Genomic DNA, 16,501 nt, shown 5'->3' on the forward strand with positions numbered 1-16,501 from the left:
TTTTTTTCTACCATTGCAACACATTTGTTTGAACAACTTAATCATAGCTGGGCGGGCGATTAAATTTTTGGATGTAAAAAGTACAAAAATAATAAAGCACTGTAAAACTTAAAACAAAAATTCAGTTTTCTCCAAATTTCAGTTGTGTTGACGTACCCCCCAGACTTCTCTCGAGTACCCATAAGGGTACTCATACCACTGATTGAGAAACAGTGGTCTAGACTACGGAATTTTTTCAAAAAAAGTGGCCTTTTTTCAAAAAAACTTCACCTGCATCTAGACTTCCGTCACGTTCTTTCAAAATGAAATCAAAAGAACACAGTGGGTTTTTTCGAAATTGGTAAATCTACTTTTACCAGGAAGAATACCTTTTTTCAAAAGAGCTCTTTCAAAAAACAGCGTTCTTGAATGCAAACAAGGCTTTTCCGAAAGAGAGCATCCAGATTGCTCTCTTTTGAAAAAGTGGATTGCTTTTTTTAAACCCTTGTAGCTGTCTGGTGATCTCTTTCTAGACGTATCCCATGTGCTTATTTACAGTGTTCTTTCCTATCATCTTTATAGCTCATACAGCATCATGTAACATGGAGCCCTCAGCTCCTGAGCTGAAAAGGGATCTCTTATAGCTCTAACTCTGCAAGCAAGCCAACCTCTCCCTCCCTCACTGCCCCCATTGTGCACTTCCAGTGCCTTTTGTACCCTCCAGGCTAATGAATTATTTAGCCTTTTTAACTCCATCCCGTCCCAATCAACTGGGTGCAGATCCCATAGTCAGATGTGCTCCAGAGCAACTAATTAGAGTTGCAGTGATTAGTGCGCTGCTGTCCATGACTTCACCCAGTCTACCTTGGAATTTTTGGCAACATGTTTTAGTGGAGGTCAACTTGACGTAGGATGGCTACCTTGACACCTTTTTATCTCTGGCCTGCTCATCATCCAGCTTCCCCAGTCAAATAGGGAACTAGCAGCAGCGCCTAAGTTTCTCTGTCATAGCGACATCAATAGGCACCCTTTCAAAGGTGCCCACGAATGCATCAGGATCATTGTCAGGGCCCATCTTACACAGAATCAGGCCTGTGCCTTGCAGACAAGCAAGGCTTGCCTCTCCAGATATTGGGGCTGCTTGAAATGTTGCAGTTTTTAATATCTACTACAGAAACCCTCGTGCCAGCTAAGATCCTGGGCAAACTCTCACACGTGACATGTACATGCTCCCATCTACCTTCTAAACTCACAAATGGTTTGCAGACCTATTTCAGGTGAAACACCATGTGTGGTTTTGTTCTTGCCTGCCACATTTATAGACTACTAAAAGACTTACCCAGTGTTGCTCAGGAGCTTCAGGGCAGAGGGCTGGTGGGGGGGGGGGGGGGAAGAGTGCACGAGTCAAAGAAAAGGATGGGGGTGGCTGCCAGCATCTCCCTGGGGCCAGCCAAGGGCCACATACCTCACCCACTGGCTTGTTATCGGGCCCAGGAATGGCTGTGCACCCTGCCTGCTAGCTTCTCCTCAAGGCCAGCCCCTTGTGTAGGACTATGTTTGAAAAAAGGAGAATTTATCTCAGAAAGAAAAGTTATGTGACAAGATACAGACACACACTGCCTATCAACTATGGGTGGTGAGAAGGAACTGAAGGGGTTTGGGGGCAGCTCTACCCTTTATACTGTTGGTTACAAGTGTGAAGAGAACACTTGTACCACCGTGATGGACACTGTTAAGGAAAAAAATTGACTTTGGTGCAATGGGTTCACCCACCCTAGTGTGGAACAGACCTGTGCAATTACTCAGGAACAAGTGGCTTGCCAACAAGCTGGTTAAACACTGACCTGTATCATTCTTGAGTAGCCATCTTCCAGATTGCAATAGCAACCCACTTCTGGACTGGTATGACCTTCATCACCTTATCCTGATGCTCAAGCTCTTGACACAGTTCCATAAAGATGTCCTTTCTCATGCAGAAATTTTTGAACCACTGCTGGTTACTTCAGGTCTACCTGACAATCCAGTCCCATCATTCTGTGCTTGTGGATTCTGTGCTTCAAGATATGCTCCAGAACTGCCAGCTAGCAAAAGGGGATCTCACAGCTCTTAAAAAAGTTGACTCCATCCAACGACAGCTGTTTTAAACCTGCATGATCGCCTCATAATCACCTTCTCGGGTGACACGCTGCTGTCAAAATGCCTTTCACAGTGTCTTATGCCGTCTCTCTCCAGCCGTAGAAATAGTCTGCACAATTACTAGAATGGTACTAAAGTGGATCCATGCCTTGATATTGACTGGAGTGCAGATCACAGGCAGACCTAAGGAGTGTTAACAACCAAAATGCTTTTATTCAAAAGCTGCTCCTGTATAAGCTTTAGTTCTTGCCTGAGGTGGTACCTCTGACCTAAGGTTGCACTTCCATTTCCTGTAACTCACACATTACAGACTTCTTTACTTGCCGGATGCTTACCTGGAGATTCACAGAGTGCCCCGCAATAACCCAGCAGGTTCATCATGGTATATTATTATTACACACATGAATAAGTCCAGAAAAATCACTTAAAATCAGAAAAATCTCATATTTTAGAGAACTACCCTTTTTCCATTCTCATCAATCTCTAGCCCATTTTTAATTACTTACAACACTGCAGTACATGGCATTGGACAGTGACATGTACTAAATAAGAACACTCCCTATTTCAAGTAGCTTACCATCTAAAAGCAAAACAAACACAAAACAAGAAAACATGGAGTTACATTACAGCGTTATATCATGAATGGATCACAGTACAGGTGGATTTTTAGAAGGCATTTTTTACTGACATTCAGCAAGGAATTGGCATATAATAGGTGGGAGATAGCAATTGTGGCTCTATCACCTCTCTTAGTAGTCTATTACATTGCTCAGTTGCGTTCATAGTGAGGAACATTTTCCTAATATCTAGGTTAAACATTTTTTGCTCTAGCTTCTGACCTTTGCTTCTTGTCTTACCATCTTCTAGAACTGTGAATAATCCCTTTCTTCAACTATATTGTTAGTTTCAAAGTATTAGTAGACCTTATGATCACATTCCTTAACACACCTTCATTTAATTTTATTGTTTCACCTCATCTGTTTATCGTTATATCATTTTGATGCTCTTCTTTGTTTTGTTTTATGCAAACGAGATCTATTGTTTCTCTGTACTCTTATTTTATGCAGACATTATGTTGTTGGAAGAAATAAGCTCAAAAACTTTGCCCAATAAAAGATATTACCTCACCCACCCTGTCTCTCCAATATATGGGAGCAAAACAGCTACATCAGTACTGCAAACAAGTCTTATTCTTTGACATCTTTAAATTTGCTAATATGTAAAATACCTTGTAAACTGAAGAACCCTAGCTTTTACTACACCATACTGGAAAATTATAGCTCATTGTATCATATTAAAGACAAATGATAAATCCCCCAACTCCCTCAGGATAAAATATAGTGACTACATGAGGTATTGAAACCAGAGCTCTAGAGAACTGGACTTTTTCTAGTTATCCTTTCCTTAAGGCAGTGGTCACCCAACCAGTAGATCCAAACTTGGAGCCTCTGACAGATGATTTTGACTGGTTTGGCCAGGAAGCTATCAAGCGCTAGCACTTCAGTTGCCCCTCCACCCTCTGTCATGCTGTCCCTACTCTCCGTCTTAGAGCTGTCCCATCCCCCCTCCCCAGAGCCTCTTGCTTGCTGTGCAAGGTGTGGGGGAGGGAAAATGGGGAAGTGCTGATGTCAGGGTGTCCCTCCTCCCCCACTCCTGTACCTGATCTCCACACAGAGAGACGGGGATGGAGGGAGCTTGTCAATGCAAGTCTGTCAGTTTCTCACACCGTGTGTGGGTCTGTCGTTCTCACAAACAGACTCTGTCCTTCACTCTCATCTATCAACTCAACACATACATGGAGGGTTGTTGTTACTTCTTTTACTGCTTGCAAAGTGGGTTAGTTTTTGTTTCTCACTGGTCTGTGCATTTCATAATTTTAATTTCTCTCTTACGCCTATACAAGCAGTCCCCGGGTTACGTACAAGATAGGGACTGTAGGTTTGTTCTTAAGTTGAATCTGTATGTAAGTCGGAACTGGCGTCCAGATTCAGCCGCTGCTGAAACTGATCAGCGGCTGATTCCAGGAAGCCCGGGGCAGGGGCTTCCTGTAGTCAGCCACTGGTCAGTTTCAGCAGCGGCTGACTTGGGGACGCCTGAAGCAGAGCAGCTGGGGTGCTGCTGGGTTGGTCCAGTAGCGCCGCCACTCCTCGGTGCTACTGGACCAACCCAGCAGCACCCAAACTGCTCTGCTCCAGGCGTCCTGATTCAGCCGCTGCTGAAACTGACCAGCAGTGGCTGAATCAGGACGCCTGGGGCAGAGCAGCTGGGGTGCTGCCGGGTTGGTCCAGTAGCGCCCAGAGCGGCGCTACGGGACCAACCGGCAGCGCCCCAGCTGCTGTACCACAGGCGTCTGGAGCAAAGCCGCGGAGCACGGGGGCAGCGGGACAGCCCAGACATGCCGTGGCTGTCCTGCTGCCCTCGGGCTCCGTGGCTTTGCTCTGCTTTGCTCCCCGTCCCCCTGGTCTGCAGACCAGGGGGACGGGGAGCAAAGCGGCGGAACACGCGGGCAGCGGACAGCCCAGACGCATCTGGGCTGTCCGCTGCCCGCGTGTTCCGCCGCTTTGCTTCCTCTCCCTGGTCTGCTGGAGACCAGGGAGAGGGAGGGCCCCGTTCATAACTGCGGATCCGACGTAAGTTGGATCCGCGTAACTCGGGGACTGCCTGTATTTAATTCTTTGAGTAATGAGTTCTAACATGCTAAACCTGTCATGACTGGAGTCATTATCCCGATGGTAATCGCTGCTCCTGGAAGTGGCTGGCATGTCTGTGTAGCCCCTGAGAAAGGCAGAGCAGGGGATCGCTACATACTGTCCTTGCCTTCAGACACCACTCCTGCAGTGCCCATTGATCAATAACGGGGAATTGTGGCCAGTAGAAACTGTAGGCTCAGTGCCTGTAGATGAGGGGCAGCACATGGCGCCATGGAGCCACTGCTATACATGCCAGCTGTTTTCAGGAGTGGTGCAGGGCCATGGCAGGAGTAAGTCTGCCTTAACCCCACTATTCCACCACGTAGAAGTTAAACGGTGCCCAGGCACAGCCAGCTTCCTAAACCCGTCTTTGTCCTGAACCTCCTCCTGCACCCAACCTCCTGCCCCGATGTGAGTCCCCCTGCACTCAAACTCCTTCCCAGAGCTTGCACCATGAAACTCCTCCTGGACTAATTCCCCTACCCTAGGCTAAGCCCAGAGCCCCTCTCACACTCCAAAGTGGGGCAAGGGTATTTAGGTTTGAGGTAGATATCACATTGCACTGCAACTGAAAAAGTGATCTTGTGGTTAAAAAGGTTGGAGACCCTGCTTTAAGGTATCACCTATATTCAGATTTTTTTTAACTATTTGTTAAATATTTATTTAATAGTTAGCATTAAGAATGGTGGAAGTCTGTAGAGAATTTGTCTTTTTTTTCTAAGTATTCCTATCTTCTTTCCTTTATCCTCACAGAAGAATTCTATTTTTTACCAGAAAAAATCATCCAAAAATGACATCAGTGCTGCTCCATGAGTCAGTTGCTTTATCCTCTCTTGGTGAAAAAAAAGAATTGTGTTTAAACAATCTCCACAAACACCACATGGATCAGGCCCTAATTCAACATTCTGTTCCTATTCAGCAAAACTCCTAAAGCATGTGTGTAAATTCCACTGACTTCTATGTGCTTGAACTTCACCACATGCTTAGGTTCTTTGTGAAGCAGGGCTATGTTTAGGCATAGAATCATATGGCTAGAAGACACCACAAGGGTCATCTAGTCTAACTCTTTAAATGCTTTATCAAACAGAAGCTCAAATTGTTTTCTATATCTTCCTCTTCAGCTCGGTGGTATTATAAATAACAAAATCCATATTTCCAAAGGTGATTTGTAATTTTTGAATGGCTCGATTTTTGAGTGACCAACTTTAAACTCCTATAGCCTTATCTACAGAAGTACTAAGCATCTGCACCTCTTAATGATTTCAAAGGGAGCTGTGGGTACTTAGCACAGCAATTTCTGAAATTGTGAATGGCTGGTTTTACCACATATACTTGGAGTGCACAATTAAAAACACAAAGCACATTATTTTATGTCATTTGCTACAATAAAGTCAGAAGACCCAAAATAATGCCAACTTAAGTAATAATAGGCCTGAACTTATCTGGTATACGTTAACTCTATTGAAGCCATAATATCAACTGAGGATCTAGATCATTATATTTACAGTTAGGCCTTCCTTCTGCAAGGCATGTGCCCACTAATTTTAAGTATCTAGATAATCCATTGATTTCAATAGGATTACTTGCATACTTGAAATTAGGCATAGGCTTAAGTATACATTGTTGAAATGGGATCTTAGATTTTATAGAAGATTGCATATAAATTGTATCCCAAAATATCTTTCATCTAGTAATCAAATGTTAAAAAATAATGGCAGACAGGGAAATATTTTACAAGAGATTTGAAAAAAGTGGAAAGCTGATAAGATAGAATAGAAGAAAGCAGCTACAGCTGAGGCTACAAAAGAGAAAGTTTTATCACTGTTGTTATGAGAATCAACTGAGAAAAGAAAGACAGTGCTTTGTGACTGACAAAGGGAAAGGAGTAGATAGCTTCCGTGAGGCAGACTATCGTGGATTTAAAGAAAGTATTGCAATTTTGAACTGGAAAATTAATATAATGATGTGTTTGAAGATGGAGATGTGGTCATTCTTCTCAGGGTGTGTTAAGGTCACCTAAAAGTCAGCCACTACTAGATAACAAACATCACTTTGTCTATACTAATTGCTATATGTTTTCAGTTGAAACTCTCTCTTCCAATTCTTTGCTATTATTTTACTATAGTAAATTGCCTAAATGAAATAATTATAAATACATGTTCTGATAATGAATAGGCACCTAGCCAGCTGCAATCAATAACACAATCACTTATTCACTAATTGTACACATCCTATTAAGTTTGTCAACTGATCCTCGCCAACTCCACCTAGCTCAAGAGTGGGCAATAAAATAGTGGTAGTTCCCCATGGTTAGCCCCTGGCAGGCTGTTGCCAGCATATTTACCTGTGCCTCTGCAGATACAGGAGATTGCAATTTCCATTGGTCCTAAATTGCTGTTCCTGGCCAATGGGAACTGTGGGAAGCGGTGTCCCGGTCTGCGCCACTTCCTGCAGCTTTCATTGGCTGAAAACAGGGGTCAACAGGAGCTGAAATCACCCATACCTGTGGAGGTGCAGGTAAATATAGCGGTGGAGGACTGCCGTGGGCTGATCTTGGGAAACTAGATCCGGCCCGCAGGACTGTATTTGCTCACCCCAACCTAGCCTGTTTGTGTCACTCACACACTGTTGCATCATCTTTTAGACTGTAAGCTCTTTGAAACAGACTGATATTTATTATTTGCCCAGCACAATATGAGCTAGCCTGTTTGAGATTTTTAGTGCTACCAAAAAATAAATATTAAATTACAATAAAATGTTCCTGAGATAAAGGCACAAAACTGTAGAGATACTGTACATTATTTAAGTTAGGCTGAGAAAAATAATCCTCCAAAAGCATCCGCCAAGAATACAAATTTCAAAAACTTGAATCTATCCAATCCTCCTGTTCTACCAACATGCTGATCTAGCTCCAATAGCCTTGGGGAAGTCAGTTCATCAACACAACTGTGCCAGTACCTCTGAAAAGAATGTTACATTATTAAAGTTTGCATGCTGGTACAAAGAGCTTCAGAAATCCCAGCAGGCAAAAAGTTACAAAAGATTCTCTCAGTGAAGGAGTGTTAAACCTTTCTAAATGGGGGAAACATCTTAGCTTCTTACTTAATTAAACAATAAGGCCCAACCATGAGAGCATTCCTTTGCCACAGGTGCATAGTTTGGATATCTTGGTAGAGCACAGCCAAAGTCACCTGGGAAGTGCACCAATGCTCCAGGAATGTTTATTAATATTAAAGTATGATTAAAAATAAAGCAGTAAAAAGCATAGTTTTTCTACATGATAGTGTTCACTCATATTTTATCTTTTATCACACTATTACAAACAGTCTCACAATACACGAGACAATTTTTTAAAAAACAAATGGAAAAACTCACAGTGGGCCAGATCTTCAGCTGATATAACTTGTCATTGCTCCATTCAATTATGACGATTTATACAAGTTGAGGATCTGTCCCAGTGAGGTGAAGTGACTTGCTCCAGGTTACACAGAAGAGTCAGAGGCAGCAATAAAAAACACAATTCTCATTTCCCAGTCCTATGTTTTAACCATTAATTCACAATGAATATTTTATAGTATTTTTTCTGATATAATGAAATAAAAATCATTACTTTTATATTTTGAAACATTAGAACTTGGTGTTTTATTGTATCAATAAGCATTTCTATAGAACCATTGTAATATGTAGGGCTAGATAACTAATCTTTATGGCCCTAATCCACAAAGCACATTCTTCATTTTAAGGGCAAGTACTGTCCTAGGGCTTGATTCTGCTTTTCATTGAAGTCAATGGCAAAACACCTATTTATTTCAATGGTGTGGGACAAGACCATTAGTGAATAGTCCAGTTGGGTTTAATAGGACTACTTTTATGCTCTAAATTAAGTAGATGCTTAAGATCTTTATGGAGGAAGGTCTATAATGTTTGAGCAAACAAACAGGAATCAAGTAATCTATAATCTATTCCTGTCTTTGGCACTGGCTTGCTGTGTGATCTTAGGTAAGTCACATAACCTCTGTACACATGAGTTTCTCCTTGCACACAATGGGGATAGTAATGTTTACTGACTTTTGAAAAGTATTTTAAGCTATTTAAATGAAAAGAACATATACATGCAAAATATTCTTATTATTAATTAATAATGACTGCTGAACCAGTTGTGAAGAATCAGCAGAATAGGAAGAAGGCAGGTTGCTCAGACTTTTGGACTCTACATAGAAAAAAAAATGCTCTGTAAGCACAAGGTACAATTATTAATTAATAGTAATTTAAGATTGCAAACTTTAATCTTCCTGTCTTTTTAATACTTATGAAACAGAGAACAAAGGAAAAACCTTTTAATCTTTACTTTTATTTAAATCCAAGAGTACTAAAGGTGTTACCGTTTGCAATCATTGCTTCTAAAAGAAAGCCCTTTGAAGTGAACAGCAAGGGATTCTTCCCACTCTGTATATCTCATCCTCCCCCTTCATTTCAACGCAGGAAGTTCCAGTTTTGCTATGGAAACAAGGAATAGAATTGTCATCTGCTGATGTTACTGAAAGATGTGTGTATGTAGAGAGAAAGGTATAAATGAAGGTTAAAACAGGAATGAGCAATTCTGGTGATTATATGAGAGTAGAAAGTGAAATTAGACAAAACTGTAATGTCTTTGTGCAGTTTTTTCTAATATTATATTATTTGGGAATTGGTTCTAAGTCTTTCATATCTCAATTACTATACACATCACCAAAGAGCCCAACTGCTCTGTTAAAATATTATTTTAGATCAGTGTTTCTTAAACTGTGTTCTGTGGCACACCGGTGTGCCGCGAGGCAGTCAGAGGTGTAGCACAGAGAACAACAGAGTTAAAAATGGCCGCTCCTAAAAGGGCAGGCGACCTTTTTTGTGTGTGTGCTCAATAACTTTCCCCCCAACATTTTTTTTTTTTTGCCGCTCAACAAAAAATCGTTGGTGTTCCTCATTAAAAAAAATTGTTTGGTGTTCCTCCATCTTAAAAAGTTTAAGAAACACTGTTTTAGACCATTTATGTTCAAATAACAGACCTTCATGTTTCTTTAGCACCTTTCATGGAAGGTAATGAGCCTGACCATTCAGTATGCAATGTGTTATTTCCACTTCAGTTTCAGCCAGTAGAGGGCTCCTAAATACTCAAGTACAGAAAAGGAAGAACAGATTGAAGTCAGAGGGGTCAGGTGTAGGAGAGTTTTGGGGCCATGTGGAAGCAGGAAACAGCAGCCTGGTAGCTGGCTGGGGAGAAAAAGCCAGGTGTCCTATAGGCTGAGAAAATCAAGAACTTTATAAACAGACATACTCCTTAACACCATAACAGGACAACACAGGCATGCAAGAGAGTGGGGAAAAGAGGAGCTGTGTCAAGGTGCTTACCTTATTAGCTTACCTTATTACTGGACTGCCAGGGAATATCTGATAGGAACTCCTCACTTATTTTTTCTTCTAAGCATTAAAATAATTGTATTTAAGGTGTATGTATCTTTTATTTTGGCAGACTTGATAAAGAAATCTTCATTTGCTCAAAGAGTTTATCAGAACCCACCAAATGCTAATGCCTGGCATGCCTACCAACATTTGCCTCTGAGGATGTGGTACAATTGCCAAGATCTAGGGAACTGGTATACCTATACAACCTGTAATATATAAAGGCTACGTCTAGACTGGCCACAAATTCCGGAAAAGGGATGCAAATCAGGTAAGTCAGCATAGGGAAATCCGCGGGGGATTTAAATAAACATGTCCGCCGCTTTTTTTCCGGCTTGGGGAAAAGCCGGAAAAAAAGCGTCTAGACTGGCGCGATCCTCCGGAATAAAGCCCTTTTCCGGAGGATCTCTTATTCCTACTTTAAAGGGCTTTATTCCGGAGGATCGCGCCAGTCTAGACGCTTTTTTTCCGGCTTTTCCCCAAGCCGGAAAAAAAGCGGCGGACATGTTTATTTAAATCCACGGGGGATATTTACATCCCCCGCGGATTTCCCTATGCTGACTTACCTGATTTGCATCCCTTTTCCGGAACTTGTGGCCAGTCTAGACGTAGCCATATATTTCTAACATGTAGGGGTTACAGTGAAGCATAGAATCAATACAATGAATTCATCCCCAGGCCAAAGTTGTCCTTGGCTCAGTGACCAGGGAAGGATGATCTTCATTGCCATTTTTTTGTCTCCACTGTACTGAGACTTGCTAGGGACCAGTTCAACTCCCAGTGCAGTACTGTAAACGGCACGCAGATCACTCCTTGAATGTCTATGTGCTAGACAACCATGGCAGCTGGCTAGATTCAGCAGCTCTAATCTCAGCAGTACGTCAACAGCCCCACTCTGGCTTCCACCAGCCTTCGTAACAACCAGTAAGGTGACCTCAACATACTCTCAGTACTGACTTGCAGTGTGAGCTACAATATCCAGCCTTTTCCTGGACAGGTCAGAGAGAATGTCACAAAACATGACAGCTTATTAACTTGGTTTATGGCAAAAAACTATATACATGTATTAACAAAATATAAATAGGATTGATTGAGTTCAAGTATGAAGTAAAACCAAACCAAATATGCCTCTACAAATCTAAAATTGAATCTAGCCAGATGCAGGCTTTGTTGAAGATGGTTTTTCTCACCAGTCATTCTTCTTCCCAGCCATGACTGACCTCCCCACATTCAGAAAATTCCACAGAAGTACAAGATGCTTCCCTTGTCATTGTAGATGAAAGATCTTCATATAATCAGGTTTCTCATCTATAGTCAGCTTTAGAGACTTCAAATCCCCACCTCCTTGATTAAGGATCCATCTTTCTCAGCTTACAAAAATTCTTGTTTCTGTCAGTGATTATATCTCCAATAATGTAATAACTTAGGCTATGTGTACACTGCCGTATTTTTCGGTTGAAGATATGCAAATCGTGCTCTCATTTGTATATCTTCTGCCAATCCTTTTTGCAGAAGAGGCTTTGCCACTAAAAAGCCCCGTATAGACAGGGCCATTTGTCGGGAAAAAAACCCTTTTTCACAAGATCCCTTATTCCTCAAAAAAAGGTTTACAGGATCTTGCGAAAAAAGGGTTTTTTTTTTTTTTCCAACAAATGGCCTTGTCTACATGGGGCTTTTTAGCAGCAAAACCTTTTCCACAAAAAGCATCGGCAGAAGATATGCAAATGAGAGCATGATTTGCATATCTTCTGCCACAAAAAACCCCGACAGTGTAGACATATCCTCAGTTTCTAGGGACAAGATTACTTCATGCTGTTCTTCCCTTCTTGTAGGATTCCATTGTTTTCAGTTGTACCACACTTAATTTACATAGGAGACAGAGAGATAGCTGTGATATTTCTTCATATCCAGGCAAATTGTACAGCCTAATATAAATGAATATCAATAATTCTTTATATAGTGACGAGGAGTCCTGTGGCACCTTATAGACTAACTGAAGTGTAGGAGCATAAGCTTTCGTGGGCAAAGACCCACTTCGTCAGATGCATGTCAGAGGCATGCATCTGACGAAGTGGGTCTTTGCCCACGAAAGCTTATGCTCCTACACTTCAGTTAGTCTATAAGTGCCACAGGACTCCTCGTCGCTTTTGCAGATTCAGACTAACACGGCTACCCCTCTGATTCTTTATATAGTGTTAATATATATATTTCATAATGATATTAATCGCCAGAAGTTGAGAACGGGCAATAGATGATGGATCACTTAATGATGATCACTTTTCATTCTCTCTGGGGCACTTGGCATTGGCCACTGTCAGAAAATAGGACACTGGGCTAGACTGACCATTGTTCTGGCCCAATATGGCCATTCTTTATTCCAGTGTACCATTTGTTTTCAAAAAAGACTTTACTCTAGATACACTTTTACAATACAATAATATTGTATACTGTCACTGGATTCGATTACTTATCATTTGAGATTCAGCCCTCTTCTCCATCTTTACAGAACAGTAAACCTTTGAAATAGACTATGTGAAAAGTAAAAGCCAGACCAAGGTTATCTCTACTGATGGACGCATACACTGACTATACTGTCTTCTTCACCACTTGTTGGTGTGAGGTTTGCCTCTACCACTTGATAGCTTAATGGGTCTGTTCCCTGGTTATATGTAAATTGAAGAAAAGCACATATTGTTCATACATCACACACATATTCATGATCAGCGATTTACTAGCTTCCATGGTACCTCACAAGGCATGGTTTGTCAAAAGGGTGCGATTATGAGGTGCTTAGTGTCACATTGACCTAAACTCTGGTGCAGACATCACCAGGTCAGAAGAAGACTTCTTCAGTTGATTTAGCTACCACCTCTTCGAGAGATGGATTTACTACATCAATGGAAGATCCTCTTCCACTGCTTTAATGAGCATCTACATAACAGTTCAGCAGTGCTGCTGCACCATTATTACATTTCTAGTGTAGATATAGCCCTACTTTCTCGTGGTTGTCAATAAGGATGTGAATGGTTAATTGATTACGGTTAACCGGCAAGGGCTGAAGCAACCCTCCATCTGCGACAGGCCTGGTGCAGCACACGGTGGACAGAGGCATTCCAGCCAAGTTGGAGCAGCCCCTATCCATGACAGGCCTGGCCTGGCTGGAGCAGCGTGCCATGAGTGGGAGCACTCCAGCTGGGCTGAAACAGCCCCCAGACCACAGGTGGGGGCTGCTCCTGCCAAGCTGGAGCGCTCCCACCCATGGCACGCTGCTCCAGCCAGGCCAGGCCTGTCATGGATAGGGGCTGCTCCAACTTGGCTGGAATGCCTCTGTCCACAGTGTGCTGCACCAGGCCTGTCGCAGATGGAGGGTTGCTTCAGCCCTTGCCGGTTAACTGTAATCAATTAACCATTCACATCCTTATTGACAACCACGAGAAAGTAGGGCTATATCTACACTAGAAATGTCCAGGGTCCCTTCTGACCTTAAAGTCTATGAACCATTTCAGAAGCTAAAAATAGCTAGGGTGCAGTAAAACCTCATTTGCACCTCTCCATTCCCCAACAACCCTTACTTGTGTTGCTCAAGGTGTAAAGATGACTTTTTTGATTGTATACCTGCCAGCAACTACCCTTATACCAGAAAATTTCTTGGGGGGCACTTATGGCAACCTTAGGGCTCCCTTTATAAAAACAGAGCCACGAGGCACAGTTGAGTCAGGCCCGGAGTGTTTAAATGACTTGCGCATGATAACTGGCAGTGAGGAAGGCAACCCTGGAGTCAGTGCCTGGTCTCATCAATAGGCTCAACACTACTAGGGATGTAAATAAACATTAAAATAGTTAACCAGTTAAAATTATACTATTTAATTGGTTAACCATTGGCAGGCAGATCTTGCCTGATGTCCCAGCACAGCTGGGGTCTCGAATGCCCCACTCTGGAATTGCTGGGGTCCCACCTGGCCACTTGGAATGCTCCAGCATGGTCTGCCTTGGTGCAGTCAGGGACAGGGTCATGCCTGATCATTCTGGTGCTGTTGGGATCACCTTGCCACCTTGGCCCCTCCAGCACAGCCAGGGCTGGGATCTTGCTGGCCTGCCCCAGCATAGCAGGGGTCTCGCTTGGCCATCCAGGCCATTCTACCTCTGCCGGTACCAGAATCTTGTCAGCCCGCCCCACTGTGGCTGGAGCTCCTTCTGGCTGCCCAGGATGATCCGGAGTGGCCAGGATCATGGTCCCGTCATTCCACTCGGGACAGCCCAGCATGGCAGGGACTGGACGGCGGCTGGCTGTTCAACTGGTTATCTGGTAAGCGGCATGGTAAGCTTAATGTTTACCTGGTAATCGGTTAACCTTTTACATCCCTAATTGCTACCAATAAAAAAAAGTTAATGGGTAATTCACAATAGGATGAAAGTTCTTCTCAACTGGGAGTTTCAGAAATGAAGCAAGTTGTTAGAAAATTTTAAAGACATCTTTTCCATGAAGCTTTTCTGACACACATAATGCATGGTTTTTTGGTTTGGGTTTTTTTTTTTAGTTGCTTGGCAGTTTAATAAATTGTTGTATGTTTGATAACCATACTTTTGGAAATTTTGTGGGGGTTTTTTGTTTGTTTTTTAGGGGCAATGCTATTAAATACCCTCATTTGAAAATTATCAGGAACCTTCTCAAACAAAAAGCTTCTCACATTCCGTCTCTCTTCTTACAGATAAACTTTGAAATGAACCTTGTGCTTCTCACAATGGGCCAACCAGGTTACAAATCATGCAAACTTGTGTTACTCTTTAGCAGTATTCCCCCACAGGCTGTATTATAGCTCTCTAACCAGTCCCACAGCATTGAATGATGTCATGGGATCTGCAGCTCAGTGAGATGAAAGGGATAAAGCGGAACCCGCTGGCACTGGGGAAAGCTTCCAACACACAATTCACAGCATAGCTTGGGAACTGAAAAAGCTACAGATCCAGCCACTCAGCTCTAAGCAGAATGCACATCATTCTTACATGCTATCACAAAAAAGAGGGAGGGCAGGGAAGAACTAATGTGATCCATTTTTAAGCAAAAGAATTTGAGGACTGGAATCAGAATTTAAGAGGACAACTACCTGCTGAAAAGAGAGCTCTTTTCCTCTTCAAAGCACTGCCTTTGATGTATGGCAACTGATCACTGATCAGATTACAGGCATTTGGTCTCAGTGCTCCTCTGCCTTTGATCTGCATGGTTAATTTTATTTTCCTGGATTTGGAGTTTCGTCTGGGCTTGTGCTGACATACTTTTTTTTTAAAAGGAGGTAAGTTAAAAGCAGTTAATACAGAAGCTCTGGCAGTGTGGATTAAGTTGCAGAAAGGCTGACTATTGGAAAAACTTCAGCATATAGCAGGTACTGCATTTAGTATTTCTTTGCCATTTTTTATTGCAGGAGTTTTCAGAATTGATTCTAGTTTATATTAGAATGAAAAATTACATATCTTTATTAAAATCTACACATTTTAAAAGATACAGGCTTATGCAGGAACGCAGTAAGTAGTTTATGCAGCATTTTTATTTGCAAAATCTATTATGCTATGTTTTATTGAAGACAACAGATAAAATTAGATTTAAACAAGATTAAATTAATTTCAACTAATCTTGGTGTATATTATTTTATACTGGAGGGTTTATAGTCTCTTGTCTTTTGCTTTGTAAATTTATATTTATTTAAATATAAAGGTTGTAAGATTAAGAAGTGCATTACAGATTTTGTTATTGAAACAGATCAATTATGTCTTCTGCATATCATATATACTTTATTCTCCCCACTCCTCCCAGGCCATTTGTTAGGTCAGTGTATTATGCATTCTCCAAGCAATACTTTTAGTTGTAATAACTGCAGATATGGTTTGCAACCCCAGATATGTTTCAACTATAAATAATATTAATCTGTAAAAGTAAATGTAATGATATTTATGTGCAAGGTTGTTCATTTTAACATTTGAAACTAATAAACCTATATAGATTACCTCACATACTTCTTGATAAAAATAACATCTCAGTCTGCTATTAGCTTCCTTTAAGGCATTTTTTAATAACATATTTTAAAAACCTTAAACATATCTAGAGTGATATCCCGGCCTTGATGAAATCAATGGAGCTTTGCCACTGAACTCAATGAAGTCAGGATTTCATCCCTAATGTTTTATATTCAGGTCTCAAAATTCATGTTTAAATTTACCCAGTTACTTTGTGTGTTTTTTTAAACCCATCAAATCCTAAAACA

General features: G+C 41.7%; 2 protein-coding genes across 3 annotated transcripts in view; one reads left to right on the forward strand and one right to left on the reverse strand.

Moving 5' to 3' along the window:
- Positions 1-3,300, reverse strand: part of SACS (sacsin molecular chaperone) — a 164,752-nt gene extending 161,452 nt beyond the window's left edge. The window contains exon 1 of the mRNA XM_006138876.5: positions 1,824-3,300. The gene's annotated coding sequence lies outside the window, so the exon portion shown is untranslated. The remainder of the gene's footprint in view (positions 1-1,823) is intronic.
- Positions 3,301-15,108: 11,808 nt separating this feature from the next.
- Positions 15,109-16,501, forward strand: part of TNFRSF19 (TNF receptor superfamily member 19) — a 131,538-nt gene continuing 130,145 nt past the window's right edge. Inside the window, exon 1 of one of the 2 annotated variants that reach the window (XM_075919267.2) lies at positions 15,109-15,625. The gene's annotated coding sequence lies outside the window, so the exon portion shown is untranslated. The remainder of the gene's footprint in view (positions 15,626-16,501) is intronic. The other variant, XM_075919268.2, reaches the window with a different exon arrangement.

This window comes from Pelodiscus sinensis, chromosome 1 (assembly GCF_052426305.1).
Source record: "Pelodiscus sinensis isolate ZL-2025 chromosome 1, ASM5242630v1, whole genome shotgun sequence".
In the NCBI taxonomy this organism is placed as follows: Eukaryota; Metazoa; Chordata; order Testudines; family Trionychidae; genus Pelodiscus; species Pelodiscus sinensis.